Raw genomic sequence first — 19,068 nt, 5'->3', positions numbered from 1 at the left:
GGACTGCGGTTGCACATCGCATGTCTCTGCACCATTTGATGACAGAGGTCATGGTAACAGCCTCTGTATGTTTGCTGACGGTGTAGACTTGATGGGCCGAATGGCCTAATTCTGCCTCTTATAACTTCTGAATGAATTATGTTTAGAAAGGAACAGCAGATGCTGGTTTAAAGCTGGAGTAACTCATCGTGACAGGCAGCATCTGTGGAGAGAAGGAATGAGTGACGGTTCGGACCTGAAACGTCACCCATTCCTTCTCTCTAAAGATGCTGCCTGTCACGATGAGTTACTCCAGCTTTTTCTGTTTATCTTTTGAATAAATTAGTTGTGTGATTGACACCAGGTGACTGTTAGCCTTGTTGAAGGGAATCTGTTTATGAATGCCCTGGGCAATTTCCTAATGGGCATTGGAAATTACTTAACTCAGGAAAACAACCTAAAAGGCAAGTGGAAACAGGTCCAGTATCGAGGCAAACTGGATGAACAGCACCTCATATTCTTCTTGAGTAGCTTACAACCCAATAGTATAAATATTGAATTCTCAAGTTTCAACCCCCCCCCAATGTTTTACACCTCTCTTTCCTGTGCACCTATTCAGTGTGCATCAATTTCTCCCACATTTTTGCCCCTTTCCCCCCCGCCCCCCCCATTCCCTTCCACCTGTACCCCTGTACCTCTGGCTTTACATTTCACTCCTCATCTATCTTCACCTGACACCCTTTTGTCTCATTTTCTTCTCTGGCGTTAGAGCATCCATCTGCCATCAATAACCACCCCCCCCCCCCCCCCCCCCCTCCCCATTTATCCACCTAACACTTGCTAAACGATTTGTCACCCCCATATCTTTTCCACTTTTCTGTCCCTTACAACAATCAGCCTGATGAAGGGTCCCCATCGAAAATGTCACCTCTCTATTCGCTGCCTGTCCCGTTGAGTTATTCCAGCTCTTTGTGTTTTACTCAAGATTCCAACATCTTCAATTCCTCATGTCTCCTGTATTTAGAAACCAGTTTCTTCCTGTCCCTCTCTACGCCAAAAGAACAATATGGAGAACTTCGGAAAATGATGACTAAATTACATGAAATTTCATCAGCGTCGAGGCCATCCCTTCCTGGAGATTAATTTATCTCAATTGTCAAACTTTTTCTTCTGTTAACCTTCTTTAAACTTGTAATACACACCCAGCGTTCCTCATTAACTTATTTTCAGGTTCACTTGTAAGCCTGACACTTTTCTTCTTTCACTGTAAGAAAATATCACTTAACGAGACAAACAGCAGGAAGGCGTAAAGGTGCTCCTCACCAAAGGCATCAACTTCTTCAGAAGAGGAAGGAAGAGGAGAAACCTGGTGTAAAAAAATGATGACATCCTTTGCCTGAATAAATTCACCCTTAACCCATTCTCATTTAAGAAAATTCACAACTGTTTCGGACACTTCAACTCTAGCAGTTGTTGGACAAGTAGTATTAGTCTGCATGTGAAATCTGGCTGCAGTCAGATACAACTTGGCATGAGAAAGAGGATATAATGGATCTAATTAAACAAAAGTGTTTGGAAAGGTTAGACAAATATAAATGTGGAAGTGGACTGTTATTGTTTTACACTCTTACCTAAAAGATGATTCATTTTTGTTACCATGTAAGCTAGTTATGTTTAGATAACCAAAGTCATGTGGGGCGATGGGAAACATTCAAGATTCAAGATTCAAGATTATTTAATGACCACACAGTCAAGCTGGTGGAATTCATGTTCAGTACAGGATTTTACACAATAAGCTGATTCCAGCCATGCAGACATACATGGGAGAAAATCTAGCATTTTATTCCTGTTTTTTACCCTGGACAAAATAATTTGAGGCAAACGGATGAGCAACGGTATCTTTATTACTCTCGAGTTCAGGGAATGAGCAGTTAAGTCTGAGTTTTGAACCATCTGGTAATATTGGCAAGGTGTGCAGATACTGTATGTTGCACAATGCACCAATGTAAAAGCTACAAGGAGGAAAACTTGGAAGCACGCCGCAGGCCGGCAGCTGGAGGAGGAGGACAGTCCGTTCATCATCATCATTATTGTTGAAAACATCAACGGGCACGGTGCCTTACAATGTTATATACGGCAGTGATTGCAACTTCTACTGAAGTGTGGATGACCGTTGGCTGGCTAGGAGCTCATCTGCCCTTTGACAAGTCTTGTTTTAGGTCCTGCTGGGGGTCCACAGCCCCCTCCTCGCCGACTATCCGACCATGAAGCAGGTAGCACGGGATTACACAGTACCCTTGGCGGGGGTAACTCCCCTTGACCTGACCATAATCCGTTCAGGATTCAGTCAACTGTTCCATTGATCCTTCAGGGAAAGTTGTACCCAGTCCAGGGGCCTCAGGAGCAGGAATGGTGGCGCAAGTGTCCAAATGTATTCATTGTTTGGGGGGTGGGATCGCTGGAATGTCCTTGGGAAGGAATTGGTGAGCTGTCATATGAGCGAGATGCCAGAGTAGGCCATTCAGCCCTTTCTGTCTGTTCTGCCTTTCAATATGGTCAGGGCTGATCTTTTTGCCTTAGCGCTACCTATAACCATATAACAATTACAGCACGGAAACAGGCCATCTCGGCCCTACAAGTCCGTGCCGAACAATTTTTTTTCCCCTTAGTCCCACCTGCCTGCACTCATACCATAACCCTCCATTCCCTTCTCATCCATATACCTCTCTACACTAACCCCATATCTTTACATTCTCTTGACATCGAAAAATCTACCTATGTTTTTCGTGACAATGCGGATGACTGAGCTACCACGGATCTTTAGACTAATCTATCCAATGATTCACTACCCTCAAGGTGAAGACATTTATTCTCACCTCTCACCTGAATGGTAACCCTAACTTTGAGACCAGCCTTTGGTCTAGCTATGAGAAATATAATTTCAGCTTCTAGCCCCATATCCCCAATGAGTTCTCCTTTTAAACTGTAGAAATATAGAGAAAATCAAAAAAACTGCACATCAGTGAAAATCACATGCAGGGCTGCACAGCAGTGGCGCTGAGTGGTAGAGTTACTGCCTTACAGCACCAGAGACCCGGGTTCGATCCTGACTACGGGTGCTCTCTGTAGCGAGTTTGTACGTTCTCTCTATGACTGTATGGGTTTTCTCTGGATGTTCAGGTTCTTCCCACATTCAAAAGATGTACAGGTTTGTAGATTAATTGGCTTTGGTAAGTTGTAAAATTGTCCCTAGTATGTATGATAGTGCTAGCGTATGGGGTGATCTCTGGTCAGCGTGGACTTGGTGGGCCGAAGGGCCTGTTTCCATGCTGTATCTCTAAAGTCTAAAAGCATAAATGTGCAGTTCAAGAGGGTGTGATTGGGCTGGAGAGCGTGTGGAATGGATCTGCAGAGATGTCTCCTGGATTGAGGGGCTTGAGTTATCAGGAGAAACAATACAATACAATACAATACAATACAATACAATACAATTTATTTGTTGTCATTTGAACCTCATTAGCTTTCTTCACTGCCTGCTGTACCTGCATGCTAACTTTCAGTAACTCGTGCACAAGGACACCCAGGCCTCGTTGCACCTCTCCCTTACATAACCTAACCCCATTGAGGTAATAATCTGTCCCCCTGTTTTTGCTGCCAAAGTGGATAACCTTACATTTATCTATATTATACTGCAACTGCCACAGATCTGCCCACTCACTCAACCTGTCCAGTTCCTCCGGCAAGCTCCTAACATCCTCTTCACAGTTCACACTGCCACCCAACTTTGTGTCATCTGCAAACTTGCTAGTATTGCTCCTAATTCCCTCTTCCAAATCATGAATATATATGGTAAACTGTTGCGGCCCCAACACCGAGCCTTGCGGTACACCACTCGCCACTGTCTGCCATTCTGAAAAGGACCTGTTCACTCCTATTCTTTGCTTCCTGTCTGCCACCCTACCCCCAATACCATGCGCTCTAATTTTAGTCACCAGTCTCCCGTGCGGGACCTTATCAAAGGCTTTCTGAAAGTCTAGATACACTACATCCACTGGCTCCCCTTCATCCATTTTACTTGTCACATCTTCAAAAAATTCCAGAAGGTTAGTCAAGCATGATTTCCCTTTCATAAATCCATGTTGACTTGGACTAATCCCTTTACTGCTATCCAAATGCCCCATTATTACCTCTTTAATAATTGACTCCAGCATCTTTCCCACCACCGAAATCAGGCTAACTGGTCTGTAATTCCCCGTTTTCTCTCTCGCTCCTTTCTTGAAAATGGGATAACATTAGCTATCCTCCAATCCACAGGAACTGATCCTGAACCTATTGAACATTGGAAAATGATTACCAATGCGTCCACTATTTCTAGAGCCACCTCCCTGAGGACCCTGGGATGCAGACTATCCGGCCCAGGGGATTTATCATTAGCTTACCCAATACTATTTCTCGCCTAATGAAAATTTATTTCAGTTCCTCTACCCCCTTAGATCCTCTGTCCTCCAGTACATGGATGGGTTGGGTGGCCGGTGTCTGTTTCCCATGGTGGAAGTGTCTGGGTGTGGAGGGTGGGGATTTGAGGTGGTGGGGGAGAAGTTTCTGAAGGGTAAATTTCACTCCATTTCAAGAGCAACTGGAGATGGTGGTAGTTCTAACAACATTTGAGAGGCATCTGAATGGGTATTTGAATGAAAAGGCTTAAAGAGATATGGAATCAATACAGTTGGGTTATTATGGATAGACATGATGGTTGACGGGGGTGCGGTTTCTTGCTGAACAACTTGATGACTCTAAGGCTATACAAGAACATATGATATCAAAAGCTTTTCCAAGTTGGGTTTTAAAGAGCTTCGGTGAATAGAAATATAATTTCTACATTCAATATGGATAGAGGCAAAATAGCCTGTTAAGAGGTAGAATAAGGAGACTATTTCTTTTTTGCCCTCTTTTCCAATATTGTCCAATATTCCTGCATTTCAAGTCATGACCCAACAATTTTCCATTGGCTTCCAGCCCATCAATCTTAACAACGGGAGACTAGAGAGCAGAAGAAGGGAAACAAATATTATGAGGGAAAACATGAGTGTGATATTAAAACAAACACAAAGAGTTTCTAAGGATAGGGAATAAAGGTGACTTAGGTCTCAGTGGGATCTCTGGAGATGAGATTGGAGAGTTAGCTAAGAAAAGGCTGAAATGTTATATCAATATTTGACATCGGTCTGCACTGTGGAGGACGATGCAAATATCTATCAGGTAACAGATGGGCTAATTTCAAATAGCATGGAGAAACTTGTAAAACTTCCAATGCCATAAGGACAGGCAAGAGACATAAGGTTAGAAAGCCTTCAAGATGTAAGAAAACTAAGGTAAAGCAATACTGCATGAAGCATGCTCAAGTTGCAGAATACTATTCATTCATTAACACAGCTTACAATAAATGCATTTTTGTATTAGAATTCTGAATCCAAATACTTTTATACTGAATTGCACATTGAGCATGTGTTAAGGCTGAAGTCATTGGATCAAGTGCCTGGTTCGTATAACAGAAAATGGATGGTTGGGCCTTCAGAGGAGTAGGCCAAGAGTAAGTGAGATTGTTAGGATAAATTAGAATTTACTTTAGAGGTACAGCGTGGAAACAGGCCCTTTAGCCCACGGAGTCTGCGCTGACCAGCAATCTCCTTATACACTAGCACTATCCTACACACTGGAGACAAATCACAATTTTTACCAAAGCCAATTAACCTACAAACCTGTGCATCTTTAGAGTGTTGGAACCTCCACCAAGTAAATCACCCCTTCTTTGTTTTTATTGTTTTAAGTATGTCTTGAATGTGTGTTTCAATGTTTCTTGGTATGTTTTATGTGGGGGGGGGGATCGGGGGACACTTTTTTCAGCCACTTACCTCGACGGAGATGTGATTTTTCTCCGTGTCGCATCTCCGGCCCCCTTGTGGCCTAACAACGCGGAGAGGCGCGGCCTTTCCTGGAGACCGGCCCAGAGCTTCAAGCCGCGGGCATGGCGCGGTCTTTAACATCGCGGAGCGGGCGATCCTTTGCCGAGAATCACCAGCAAAAGTGCTCCAACCACGGGACCTATGGACTTTAACACCGTGAAACCCGAGGTCACCGGTAAAAAGAGGCCGACTCGGGAGCTCCATGCCGCGGAGTGTTCTGATCCATCCCGACGCTGGAGTTTCGATCATCCCGACACGAAGGCTTGAACATCGGATCATCAGCAGCGGCGACTGTGAAGGGTTCAAAGACCCTGACCATGGGTGAACAAAGGAGGAAGATGGCTGAACTTTATTGCCTTCCATCACAGTGAGGAATGGTGATTCCACTGTGGTGGATTTTTATGTTCAATTTTATTTTATAAAATTTGTGGGTATTGTTGCTTTTCACTGAGTATGGCTGTATGGTAACTCAAATTTTATTGTACCTTGATTGGTTAAGTGACAGTAAATGCGAACTTGAACTTGAACTTGAAAGACTCTTTGAAATATTGGTTTGAAGACTCCTGAGGTCTGAGTGAACATCATCATAATTCTAAACTCTCGTCTTGTGACAAATGGCTTTTCGTGGAAATATTTATCAACACATGAACAAGAACTGAAACTAACAGATGATTGATCTGAATAACTCTGGCAGAAGTGTTGGCAAAGGCAATCAATGGCACTTCAGTCATGTTGTAGCTGAGACAATGATAAGATTATTAATAACATTGCACATTGGGTCTCTTCAGCCAGTGAATCTGGATAGTAGCTCATTGATCACTGCTGGTGGAAACTGATTGCTTGCTAACGAGGGCTCTATGCCATTTAAATAGTGTCGCTTACTTAATAAAAGCTTCACTGCAAAGCCATTAGCTTATCAAAGATTGTTATCAAACACACACCATAAAATGTTAAATCAGATATTGCTGGCCTTCAGATCAGAGAGAAATAGTGTTGTTTCAGGGCTACAGCCTTTAATCATAAAACTCTGAGGACCTAACACACTTCAGGCAAAACATTTTATTTCTCAGGATGCAGGGGTGGCTGGTAAGACCAGCATTTACTGCCCAATTGTAATTGCCCTTGAGGTGCTGATGGTGAGAAAAGGAAGTGAAATGAAAAGACTGAGATTAGCATGGAGGACAGTCTGAAGAAGTCAGCGGATCTGAAACATCAGCTATCCATGTTCTCCAGGCATGCTGCCTGACCCGCTGAGTTGCTCCAGCACTTTGTGTCTTTCCTTAGAGTGGAGGACAGGATGGATTAAACAAGGAAATACAGAGAAGGTGACACAAGGAACTGCAGATGCTGGAATCCTGAGTAAAACTCTAAGTGCTGGAGTACTGGAGCATCGGAGGCTGAGGAGTGACCTTAAAAGAGGTGTATAAAATAGTAAGATTAAACGAAAACTTACCAGTTTGAAGTTTGATCTGTATTTTATGAGGAGTTACGATGAGGGATTTCGTGAAGAACCCCGCTTCCACGCATGCGTGTCATTCTTCAAAGCAGCGGTGTGAGGTCACAGGAACCTATAATGATCTAACATAGTAAGATTATCAAAGAGATACCAGTTTTTGATATGATCATAAGAGGGTGGGAGCGGAGGGCACGAAATCCCTCATCGTAACTCCTCATAAAATACAGATCAAACTTCAAACTGGTAAGTTCTCGTTTAATCTTACTATTTTACTTCAGAGTCACGTGAGTGACTTCGTGAAGATTTCAAAGCTCTGTGACCTCATGCCGTGGAACGAGTCCATGCTTCACAACTGCCTTGGGTATTGGGAGAGAGCATCATTAGTAATTTTAAAACACAATTATACAAAGAGTTGTGTGGTATAACGAAAAAATATATAGAATTTTTTTAAATTTGAGAATCATAGCCCTGTAACCTTTCGGGCAAATTATTTTGTTGAACGTAAAATGTTTTCTGAATACAATGATGGCTCCAAAAAATAACTGGTTTATTATAAAACCTGTGGAAAACCCTTTTTGGATGACCATCCTGCGATTCTGAGGATTTGGTCTGTGGGTACCTGTACAATTTTTGCTGCGGATGTTGCTGCAGCCCTGGTGGAATGAGAGTTAAAAACATTAGTGTCTATTCCTGCCATCTTTAGGGCATATTTGAGCCACCTTGATATAGTTTGAGTCGTGACCCTTTCATGCGGTTTCTTGTAAGAGATAAACAACGCCATTCTCTGACCTCGAATGCTCTTAGTATATTCTATGTATTGTTAGATGTGTCTTGCTATACACAGTCGTTTGTCATATGGGTATACCATAAATTCAAACACTTGACCCGATGAACCTGGTCTGTTTTCTTTTATTAAATCCTGTATGACAAACACCAGTTTCTCGGGTGAGATGATCAGGGAGTCCAGGCTCAGTTTGCTTAATGGCTGGACTCGTTGTGCGGTAAATAACACCATGAGCATAACCATCTTCCTGGTCCGTTGCTGAAGTGACAATGCTGTTATGAGCTACAAGCTCCTCAGCATGCTGAGAAACGACACCCACGTCCCAGATTTCAGAGTACCTGGTTTTCTTACCAGGGGTGCGTTCCCACCGCGTGCCGCTCCGTTCCTTGTGATAGGTAATTGGAGAGTGCACTTGTGGCACTATTGATGGCACTGTAGCTCCATCGATAATCATAATGGAGGCTTGTTAAAATTCCAATACGGCCAGAATGTTTTTGGCCTTTTGGTCGAGGTTGTCGTCCAAGCAGTATATGCCCCATTTCTTGATGTGTCCAAGGTACTGCTTCCGTGTTGACAGTCTTAGTGCAGATGAGATGAGATTCATCGTCCTGTCTGACAGCCCAATGCCGTGTAGTGTGTCTTTTAGCCTCTACAAATCAATGAATCCATAGTCTTATGGCATGGATGACTGCCTCCAGTCACTGGATAAATTAATAATTTTTGGCTATGTTCATTAGGGAACATGGTTCTAACACCATCCCCTGTATGACCGAATACCATGATTTAGTAGGTCAGTCGGGTACTCTGAGAATTCCAGATGCCGAGTGTAGTTGAATTTTCCCTAGTACCCCATTGATGGGGCCGAACGGGGGAAATACATCACCCTATGGCTTTGTTTACATAACAATGCCAAGCTGGTTTTAGAATTTTAGTAAATAATATTGGGGCTGATGATTGCCCCTTTTGTAAGCTCTATATTGCCAAAGTTCCTCTTTTGAGTCAATGCCTGCCATATAGAAAAACCCAGCTGACACCAAGTCTTTATCAGTAATAAGAGTATCCATCTTAAAATGAATATCTTGAATGAATGTGTTTAGGGTTGAAAGTCAATGATAATCCTGCAACCCCACTCTATTTTATTTTTAATAAATATGTTTGATACAAATTCTAATGTTCCATGAAAAGTATGCTCAATCACACCTTTTGTGTACAATTTTTGTAGCACCATGTGGGTTTTTAGATTGTTTGGTTTATGTAAGTACAAAATGCCATTCTGGTGTATGTTGTACTGTGGTTATTGGGATGAGTAAATCCTATCAGATAACCCTGAATACTGCTGAGATTATATGAATCTGTAGTGATTATATACCATACCTAACTGTAGTGTTGCAACCTCCTCTCTCCCACCATCGTAGGTCCCTTTTTAACAGAAGAAACCACACCCACCCATCTCCATGGTTACCGGTGGTTGTGTTATTTCCTTGGTTTTTTGAAAAGGAGGTTCTGGTTTGATATCTCTTGTTCGGGGTTGTGTGGGAGGTTGAGGCTTCCGCATCTTCCCGGGTGGCCGCCCTGGCCATACCCTAAAAAAGGATCCTGCGGGTTATATTGATTTCTGGCACTGCCACTGGTATGAGCCACATTTTTTATGGCCTTGCCTGTGGCTGGTATCGTGCTCCAAAATAGGCCCTTGCGCTGGCCTTGATGAGCCCCAGTGTCTTGGCTTCGTCCACACATGGTTCTTTGTTTGCAAATGGTAGCATTTTTGGGGTCCCAGTGCTGGCTGAATGGCAGCCTTCCACATGTAGTTCAGGTCATATTGCATATTACTAAACAGAGCTAGTGCGTCTTGATGGTCTTTGGTTACCTACGTTTAGTCCAGGGTGCGGGTGTATGCTATGATGCCTTCCGTCAATCCCCTTAAGGTTCTCTGGATCTTGAGGTCCTGGTTCCTGATGTTCGTCCCCATATGCTGCCAAATGCATTGGTTTACACTGGGCACCTGTAATGCCTCACCATTGCCAGGTGGCAGATGTCTGGCCAGTCTCTGTAAATATTTCTTGTTGGCGTTTGTGGCCAGACATATAGTAATACTATTGCCATCCTGGATCCAAGTCTACCCATGTTTGACTTGGTTAAAGTAATCAGCCACCATGTCCAGCAGAGTCCCTGCTTTGTTAGGATCATGGGACGTTGTTTTACCAGGCTCTGGCCCATCAGGGTCCTGCCTACTCTTTTTAGAGTTAGAGATCTCTAGGGTCCCGCACGGGGTACCCATGTGGGGCTTAACTGCTGCCCACTTGTCTTTTGTTCTGCGGACCCCTCTTGCAGGTCAGCCCAGAACTGACCCACAGTGCTCCCCTCTGATGGGGTAGAAGCATTGTGCAGCCCTCAAAGAGGTACTGCTGTGGGTTTATCACGTTGGAGCAAGGCTCCATACACCGCTTCTCCCTGCTCCAGCGCTCTCGGGCGCTGGTCGCCGGCGGTTATGCAAAGTCAGACCCTTCTGAGTCCACTACCTTGTTTGTTTTGTGTCTAGCCTTACCACTCGGCCGCATGGATCTGGCCGGTGCGGGGCCGACATCGGGCACAGCTGATCCCACTACGGTTGATCCAAGTGCCGCTGGCTGCTGCTGGCTGCCCGCTGTTCCACGGTCCTCCTTCTCCAGCTTTGTCCTTCCTTCCGTGGAGTGGATATGGCCGGTGTGGAGGACATCTGGCACAGCTGATTCCATCTATTCCATTTCTTTAACCCGGCTCCAATGCTCTCAGCGCTCCTGGCTGCTCCTTTATCTCAGACCCCTGGGACCGACCACCGTACTGACGGTACTGGTCCCTTGCGGTCGTTGCAGCCGGTCAACTCCACTCTAATGCCCTCAATTCTGGGCACTCCTACTTATATGGTCCTTAGATAAGGGACATATAAGATATTAAAACTGATAATAACAGCTACTATAGTTGATCTTAGTCAAAAGGCCCAAGAAGCGATATCTGTAACTAAAAAACCCGCTGGGACCGACCCCGGTACTCACATTACTGGTCCCTCGCGGTCGGTTGCAGCCAGTCAACTGCACTGCAACGTCCTTGGCCTCGGCGCTGGCCGTTAGTGCTGCTGCCGAGAAATGAATTTTCCCATCGTGCTGGAGCGAAGTTGGGCACAGGTGTTTTCCCTCTCCGGGAATCGATGTGCCCATGCTGCCTGCTGCCGCTGCCGCTGCCGGCTGCCGCTGCCGCTGCCGGCTGCCGTTACTGCTCTCCTGCCAGCTGCCTGCACTCCGCGGTTCTCCCGCAGGCTTTCTGCAGCTTACATGGACCCGGTCCATGTCTGCACCTAACGGGTAAGTGGAAGGAAACGCAGAGTCTCTTACCTGCTGTTCCCGACTTTTCATTCTCCCGCTGGTGAACGTCGTTCCCTGCGTGTCGGTTTCGAGCCGCTCGGACCGACCCCGGTGTTCACGGGCCTGGTCCTTCGTGGCAGATCCGCAGCCGGTAAAATCCGGCTGTTCCTAGGGACCCCTTGGACCAACCCCGGTGCTTACCTTTTGAAGAAGGTTTTCGGCCCGAACGTCCCCAGTTCCTTAGCTCCATTAGTGCCGCTGCACTCGCTGAGCGTTTCCAGCCCTGCTGTGTACCCCGGGTACTTACAGCGCTGGTCCGTGCTCTCTGTCCTGCTGCCTCCGCGCTGGCCGCTAGCGACTGCTCCAAGCCAGTCTCGCTTGAGACTGGCATACGGGACCTCTTTGCTTTGCTTCCCGCCCGGTGGAGAAGTGAATTTTGCCGGTGCGGGAGCGAAGTCGGGCACAGGTTTTTCCCCTCCAGGGAAAGTCGTGCTGTTGCTGCTGCCGGCTGCTCGCACTCCACGGGTCTCCCCGCCAGCTTTCCGCAGCCTCCTAAATGGTAATTAGAAAAAAGGAACGCAGAGTCTCTTACCTGCTGTTCCCGACTTTCAAATTCTCCCGCTTGGGGAACGTCATTCCCCGCTGTGTGACTCGTTGCAATGCGTGTAGCGATATGACACGCATGTGTGGAAGCGGGCTTCTTCACGAAGTCACTCACGTGACTCCGAAGTAAAATCATGTAGTGCATAGATAAGTTGAATAGCCACAGTCTTTTCCCTAGAGCATGGGATTCAAAAAATAGAGGGCAGAGGCTTAAAGTGCAAGGGAAAATATTTAAACCTGAGGGGCAAACTTTGGGGTGTGGCATATATGTAAAGTGCTGACAGAGGGAGTTGTAGAGGCAGGTACAATTACAACATTTAAATAACACTTAGACAGGTAATCCCAAAACCAAGTGGATGGAAAGGGTTTGGAGGGATGGGAGCAAGTGGGTTGGTTAAGCAGTTTGGTTGGCATGAAGAAGGCTGGCCGGAGTGCCTGTTTCCATGCTGTGTAGCCCAATGATTCTACAACTCTATAAACAGAAAAGGCTGGAAATACTCTGCAGGTCAGGCCAAATCTGTGGGACAAGAAACAGAGTCAATGTTTCAAGTCAGAGACCCAATGCCAGAACACCAATCTTTCCAGCATTTTCCATTTTGGACAGGAAATTATACGCACAGTCTGTTTAATATCAGCTCATTCAACAACCCTCCCCCTCTCCACACTCCATCCCCATTCCAGGAATCACGCAGACAGCACCCAAGGTCGGGGTCGAACCCAGGTCTCTGGTGCTGTGAGGCAGCAGCTCTACCCTGTTGAGCCACTCTGAACCTTCACCGCACCTCTCCAATCACAAGCATATCCTTGACGCAATAGGTGGAAGTTAAGCTGGGTCAATGGAAGCAAAGCAGAATCGCTGTTCCTTGACCCAACAGCAAAACAGTTAATCGAGTGTGGTTTAAGAAGGGGAGGGGTAGACAGAACAGAGGAATTGCCAAGGAAGAGAATACAGACCAATATAGTTGTGACAACAATTACCGTAACAACTGGCAGAAGAGAGACAAAAGGGAGCAACAAGGAGCAGCCGTGTATTCAATTCAATTCAACTTTAATGTCATCGCACAAATACAAGTATCAGTACAACGAAATGCAGTTTTGCGTCAGTCCGTAGTAGTTGTACATAAAGAGAAAAAACAAGAAAAAAATAGAAAGAGAGAAGATACAGAATAATCAGGAAATACAGAATGATTAAACAAAGGGGGACGGAGGGACCAGAGAAATCTATCGTCGGGACTCCGAGTTCAGCAGTGTGATTGTGTTGTTATAGAAGCTTTTCCTCATCCTGCTGGTACGTGACCTGAGGCTCCTGTACCGCCTCCCTGATGGGAGGAGGGCAAACAGTCCATGGTTGGGGTGTGAGGGGTCTTTGATGATCTTCCCAGCCCGTCTCAGACACCGTTTTCGGTGGAGGGCATCCATGGCAGGGAGCTGGGCACCGATGATGTGCTGCGCGGTTTTCACCACCCGTTGTAGTGCTTTCCTGTCCGCAGCAGTGAGTGGAGAGAAAACGGGTAGAAAGGCACCCTTGACCTGCCAGATTGTCCCTGCTCTTCATCCAGGTGATGCAGCCCGAGTTACTCCAGCACTTTGTGTCTTTTTTCGCTACTTCATTTACAGTTTTTGTTCTGGATTTCCAACATCTGTGGTACATGGTGCCAGACGAATGCACAATATTTCAGACTCTCACCGGGGTCTTATACTGTATAATTCAAGTGAGATGTCCACACTTTTACTCAAATGTTCCTGCATTAAAGGTCAACGTTCATTTTGTCTTTCAAATTGAGTCAGAAGAAGAGTCGCGATCCGAAACGTCACCGATCCATGTTCTCCAGAGATGCTGTCTGGCCCACTGAGTTATTCCCGTACTTGTGTCTTTTTTTTTTTTGCCAAGTATTTTACTGTTTCTGCCCTGGATTTCCAAAGTCCGTGGTATTTTTGCTGCAATTTATCTCCCTCATTAGGGAGGGAGGCCAGAACCATGCACAATATTTCAGCATCTCACCGGGGTCTTATATAATTGAAGCGAGATGTCCACACTTTTACTCAAATGTTCTTGCATTAAAGGTCAACATGCCATTTGTCTTCCATCATGTGCCCGTATACTAACTTTTAGTGATTCGTGTACAAGGTCCCGCTGAACAAATAGCTCTCACCATTTAAAAAAAATACATTCCATCAATCTACATTTTGCTCAGAAATGGTTGACAAACTAATATTGCTTTGTTATGGTCACAAGCATCAATGTACAGTGCATGTGACAATAACAATGTTTGCATGCTCTCCAGGTAGATAATGAACAAGTACATAAGGCAGTGTAAGAGAGAAAAATAAATACAGTGTAGAATATAGTTTTCCAGCAACAGAGAATGTGAGGATGAAAATAAGTGCAGCGGCCATAAGGAGGTAAATTGGGAATGTGCTGGAGTAATCCAGTGGGTCAGGCAGCATCTCTGGGGGTGACAGTTTGGGTTGAGACCCTTCTTCGGACTGATTGTAGTAGGTGGGAGAGAGCTGGAAAGGAGGTGGGAATGGGACAAAGCCTGGTGAGTGAAAGGTGGATACAGTTGAGGGTTTTTGTGATTGATGAATGGACAAAGACTAGAGATGAAAAGGGGACAAAAGGGTGACCAAGGTGACCATTCTTTATAGGGTCACGTATTCAGGATGTAAAAAAGTGAAAGTGAAGTTGCCTTTACAACTAATAAACTGTAAGTGCAGGGGCATAATGAGGTAGATTGGGAACAACACAAAGTGCTGGTGTAAATCAGCAGGCCAGGCAGCATCTCTGGGGGGCGTGGAAGAGCAACGAACCTCACAGATTGAGTGGTCATTGAACTGACTTGTCACTGGGCTTCTCGATATTTATCCAGACTTTTGATTGATACTGCATCCCCGCAATGGAATATTCAAAGCTGACTGAAAGTTTGAGAGATCCGTGCTCATTTTAAACATTGGAAGTAATTTACATGCATGCTTTATAAGAACAGTTGTCATGGTGCTCGATTAAGCTTGCATGTTTTTCCAAATGCTTTGCTCACAATGAACAATGAGCATGTTTGAAATGGTGGGAGAGATTGCAGGGCTATAACTGAGAGCCAGGCACAGGTGATCTATGCAGCAGTTGAGGGTTTGCAGAGAACCCCAGAGCTTACAGCATGATATCACTTCTTGGCTGCTGACTTTTTGCAACAGACATTTGCTGCACACATAATGGCGCGTGAAGAAGGCACACTGTTATTAAAGCATGATTTAGCCAGCAATCTGTGGTGAGGAAGAGAATTCCTGCGAATTGCAAGTTATCATAAATTACAGGCAGTTTATGCCACTCTGATATTAATTTCATCTCACCATGAAGCTCCAGGTGCTTTTCATGAAGTTTCTGCTTTTGCACAATTATGCTCATGCCTGGTACTTACCAATAGTAGCAACGTTATATTCAATGTGCGGTACACACTCAGAACTGGCTCGTTGACAGTGCAGCATTCACTCTATCAGTACTGTGTCTTCAATACAACTGTGCTTCTACTGTGCAGTCCCTGGAGTAATGCAACACCACACCAGCACTACACCTCCAACAGTGCATCATTCCTGCGCTACTGCAGCCTGGATTACATGCTCCGTGGCCATGCAACACCCTCCGGACTTAGCTTTTGATTTATGTACTGTTCAACCAGCCCATTGAACTGAACAGAAGCAGTGCCAAATAAAAGGGTTTGGATAGTTTGCTTATGAGGATCTAGCAAATGCTTAATGAATGGAATTTTCCTCAATACTTTGTGTCAGATTGTGCTCCTCCTCAGCTTAGCTTTCCCTGGGTGCTGGTGGATTGATCTCACACTCCACCACTGAACTCAAAACTCTTTCCCCATATCCCCACACCCCATATACCAGAGCCTAGGACAAGAGGTCATAGCCTCTAAATTAAAGGACGTTCTTTTAGGAAGGAGATGAGGAGAAATTCCTTTAGTCAGAGGGTGGTGAATCTGTGGAATTGTTTGCCGCAGACGGCTGGGGGGGCCAAGTCAGTGGATATTTTTAGGGCAGAGATAGTACTTGATTAGTACGGGTGTCAAGGGTTATGTGGAGAAGGCAGGAGAATGGGGTTAGGAGGGAGAGATAGATCAGCCATGATTGAATGGCGGAGTAGACTTGATGGGCAGAATGGCCTAATTCTACTATTCCTTATATCTCTGCATATCATTTCTCCTGCCATGTCCTCGTCTCCTCCCTGAAGTTTCTGCTTGTTTCTGAGACATAGTAATATGTTAACACTCCTCGAACGTCTTGATATCAGTGATGGTTTATTATTGTCACGTGTACATTGAAAATCTTTGTTCTGTGTGCTATCCAGGCAAGTCATATCATACATGGTCACAGTAGCTACTGCAAAAAAAAAGAAAAGAAACAGGTTTAGGTTGAAGTTTATTATTGTCAAGTGCACCAAAGTGCAATGAAAAGCTTTGAAAGGTGGTAAGTGTGCAGAATTAATTTTGTGCTCTTGGTGAGATTGTAACCTTCACGTGGTCCGCCCTGTTTCGACGAATGCAATCAACCCGGCGTGCACAATCAAATAAGATCAAATAGAACAAGTTGTCCTACAACTTTAGGCTGTGCACGCCATACGCAAGAAGAAGAAGAAGCTTGAGAGCATCAACAAGATAAAACCATGATCTTGAGCCAAGTAAAATTCAGGACATTAGCAACGGAACGTTGGGTAACCTCAGGTTTACAACAAACCTCATTTCTCTTTGTGCATCATCGGCTGCATTTGGAATCTGTAGATGAGACCATACTACTCCGGCTGTGGTTCCTAACCATCGGAAGTACATAATCCAGTTGACGTCAGCATATCGGACTGGGAAGGGGGAAGTACACAAACCTGTAACAAACTCAATCCAGACATGTCACTGGTCATTTTTAGAACGAGTAGCCATGTAATTACCTATAAATGTACACCGTCGGCTTTGGTCAAATTGTTATTTTGTGAATCGGGCAGGATGATGACAAAATGTTTCCCATCTCTCTTGATCCTGAGAATAATTGGAGTAAAATAAGAATAAAGGCATGTAAATGTACAATGGGGGCTTATTCTTCAGATCTTTCAAGAATGTAGGCAGTTGCAAAGCTTCCAATGAATAGGTTTTGCTTGGGAAATCTGAAAATAAAGAGGTCCATAAGAAGATTAGTTAGTGATGGATAGAAACCAACATTAGGGAATCAATGGGCCATTCATTTGTGGTCTGACTTGTTCCACCGTACAACCTTTCACAGCACCAGCAGAGATTGTTGAATCCGATTTAAGAATGAATTAGAACATAGAAGAGTACAGCACATGAATGGGCTCTTTGGATTACATCGTCTGCGCTGAACATGTTGCCAAGTTATACTAATCTACCCTGCCTGCATGTGATCTATATCTCCGTTCCCTGTATATCCATGTGCCTGTCTAAAACCTTCTTAAACGCAACTATCGTATCTGCCTTAACAACTTCCTTGAAAGTGCATTCTGGGCACCGACACGTCCTTGAAGTGCATTCTTGGCAACTGTGTAAAAAACCTTGCCCGTCACATCTCCTTTAAACTTTGCTCCTCTCGCCTTACAGCTGTGTTCTCTATGAAGATATACTGTAGGATAGTACCTGAACTCTTCGCTGATTTAACCAGCTATCCACTGCATTAGCCAGATGAGCATTTTTTTATTAAATTACATTGCATTTTGTGTGAACTAATTTGTTTGTTTTAATTCTTGGCTATTGCAAAGAAAAAGAGCATGGAGTAGGTTTTATTTTAAGAATTGCTGTGCGTTGTGTGAAACCAACCGACATTGAAAGAGAGAGCAGGCACTTTTAGAGAATCAGTGCAGGGCATTCCAGAGGCTAGATATCCCAATCACAAAACTCACTTGCTCCAGTGTGCCCCAGTGCATTATTGTGCATTGCTGTGAGAATGATGTGATATGATACAATATGGTACGATAGAACCTTATTTATCCCTGGAGGGAAATTGATCTGCCAACAGCCATAAAAACATAAAACAGACAAAACACGAAATACATGAAACATTGAATTAAAGTGACGTGTGGAAAGGCTTGGGGGATGTGCAAAGATTGGGGAGGAGGTGGGGTTGTCAGTCTCAGTCTACCCCACGAGAGTAGGGGGAGGAGTTATAAAGTTTGATCGCCACAAGGAAGAAGGATCTCCTGTGGCATTCTGTCTCTTGGTGAGGTGCGTGGTGTTTCGATGTGGGAGTGGTGATGAGATGTGGCGCATGCCTTTGGATGCTAATGCTCAGTTCCATTCTCAGCTCCTCAGAGCCAAGTGCACCCATGAGCAGTAAGACGAGCAACATTCAGGCATGAACTAATAAGTGCCAAATAACAGTTGTGCCATGCAAATGAATAGTAAGGGTCTCTAGACCACTGAGGAACAGAAGCACCTCAGTGTACAAGTCGCTGGAGGGGGCAGCACAGGAAGGTTAGGAGATGAAGAAGGCATACAGGATACTCGTGTCATTAGCTAGATGTGAGTGGCTCCAACAATACTCCAAAACGTTGACATCACCAGAAATGAAGCAGCCAGTTTATCCAGCACCCTGTTTCCCATTGAAAATATATCCTCCATCAATATCCTTATTTAATAGGAGTAAAAGCAACAGCTTGCGCATTCAAATTCACAACCTTGGCCAACTAGGGGATGGACAGCAAGGATCTCGAGAAGTTGCAAAGTTGCCTTTCAGTTCCATGAAGTCTCAAGTCGGAAACTGCTCACCTTTCTCCCACTTTGCAGACACAAAGTTGTAGAAAAATCAACAAAGTGGGAGTTCTTTTGCCCCATCCTCCCCCCCCCCCCCCCCCCCCCTCTCCCCCCCCTCCCCCACCCTCTCCCCCACTCCAAGGTACACTAGTTCAATGCCTGCAACTTGCAAGGGTAATCAGGCAGGAGAAAA

At 44.9% G+C, this 19,068-nt stretch overlaps 1 protein-coding gene and 1 pseudogene across 1 annotated transcript in view; one reads left to right on the top strand and one right to left on the bottom strand.

Annotated features, from left to right (window-relative positions):
• LOC129697023 (potassium voltage-gated channel subfamily KQT member 5-like) overlaps positions 1-19,068 on the top strand; it is a 218,881-nt gene that overhangs the window by 28,121 nt on the left and 171,692 nt on the right. The gene's annotated exons all lie outside the window — the stretch shown is intronic.
• On the bottom strand, positions 11,067-11,171 carry LOC129697757 (U2 spliceosomal RNA; annotated as a pseudogene).

Source organism: Leucoraja erinacea, chromosome 5, assembly GCF_028641065.1.
Source record: "Leucoraja erinacea ecotype New England chromosome 5, Leri_hhj_1, whole genome shotgun sequence".
In the NCBI taxonomy this organism is placed as follows: Eukaryota; Metazoa; Chordata; class Chondrichthyes; order Rajiformes; family Rajidae; genus Leucoraja; species Leucoraja erinaceus.
Note: the sequence above shows the minus strand (reverse complement) of the source record. Positions and strands in the feature narration are given on the sequence as shown.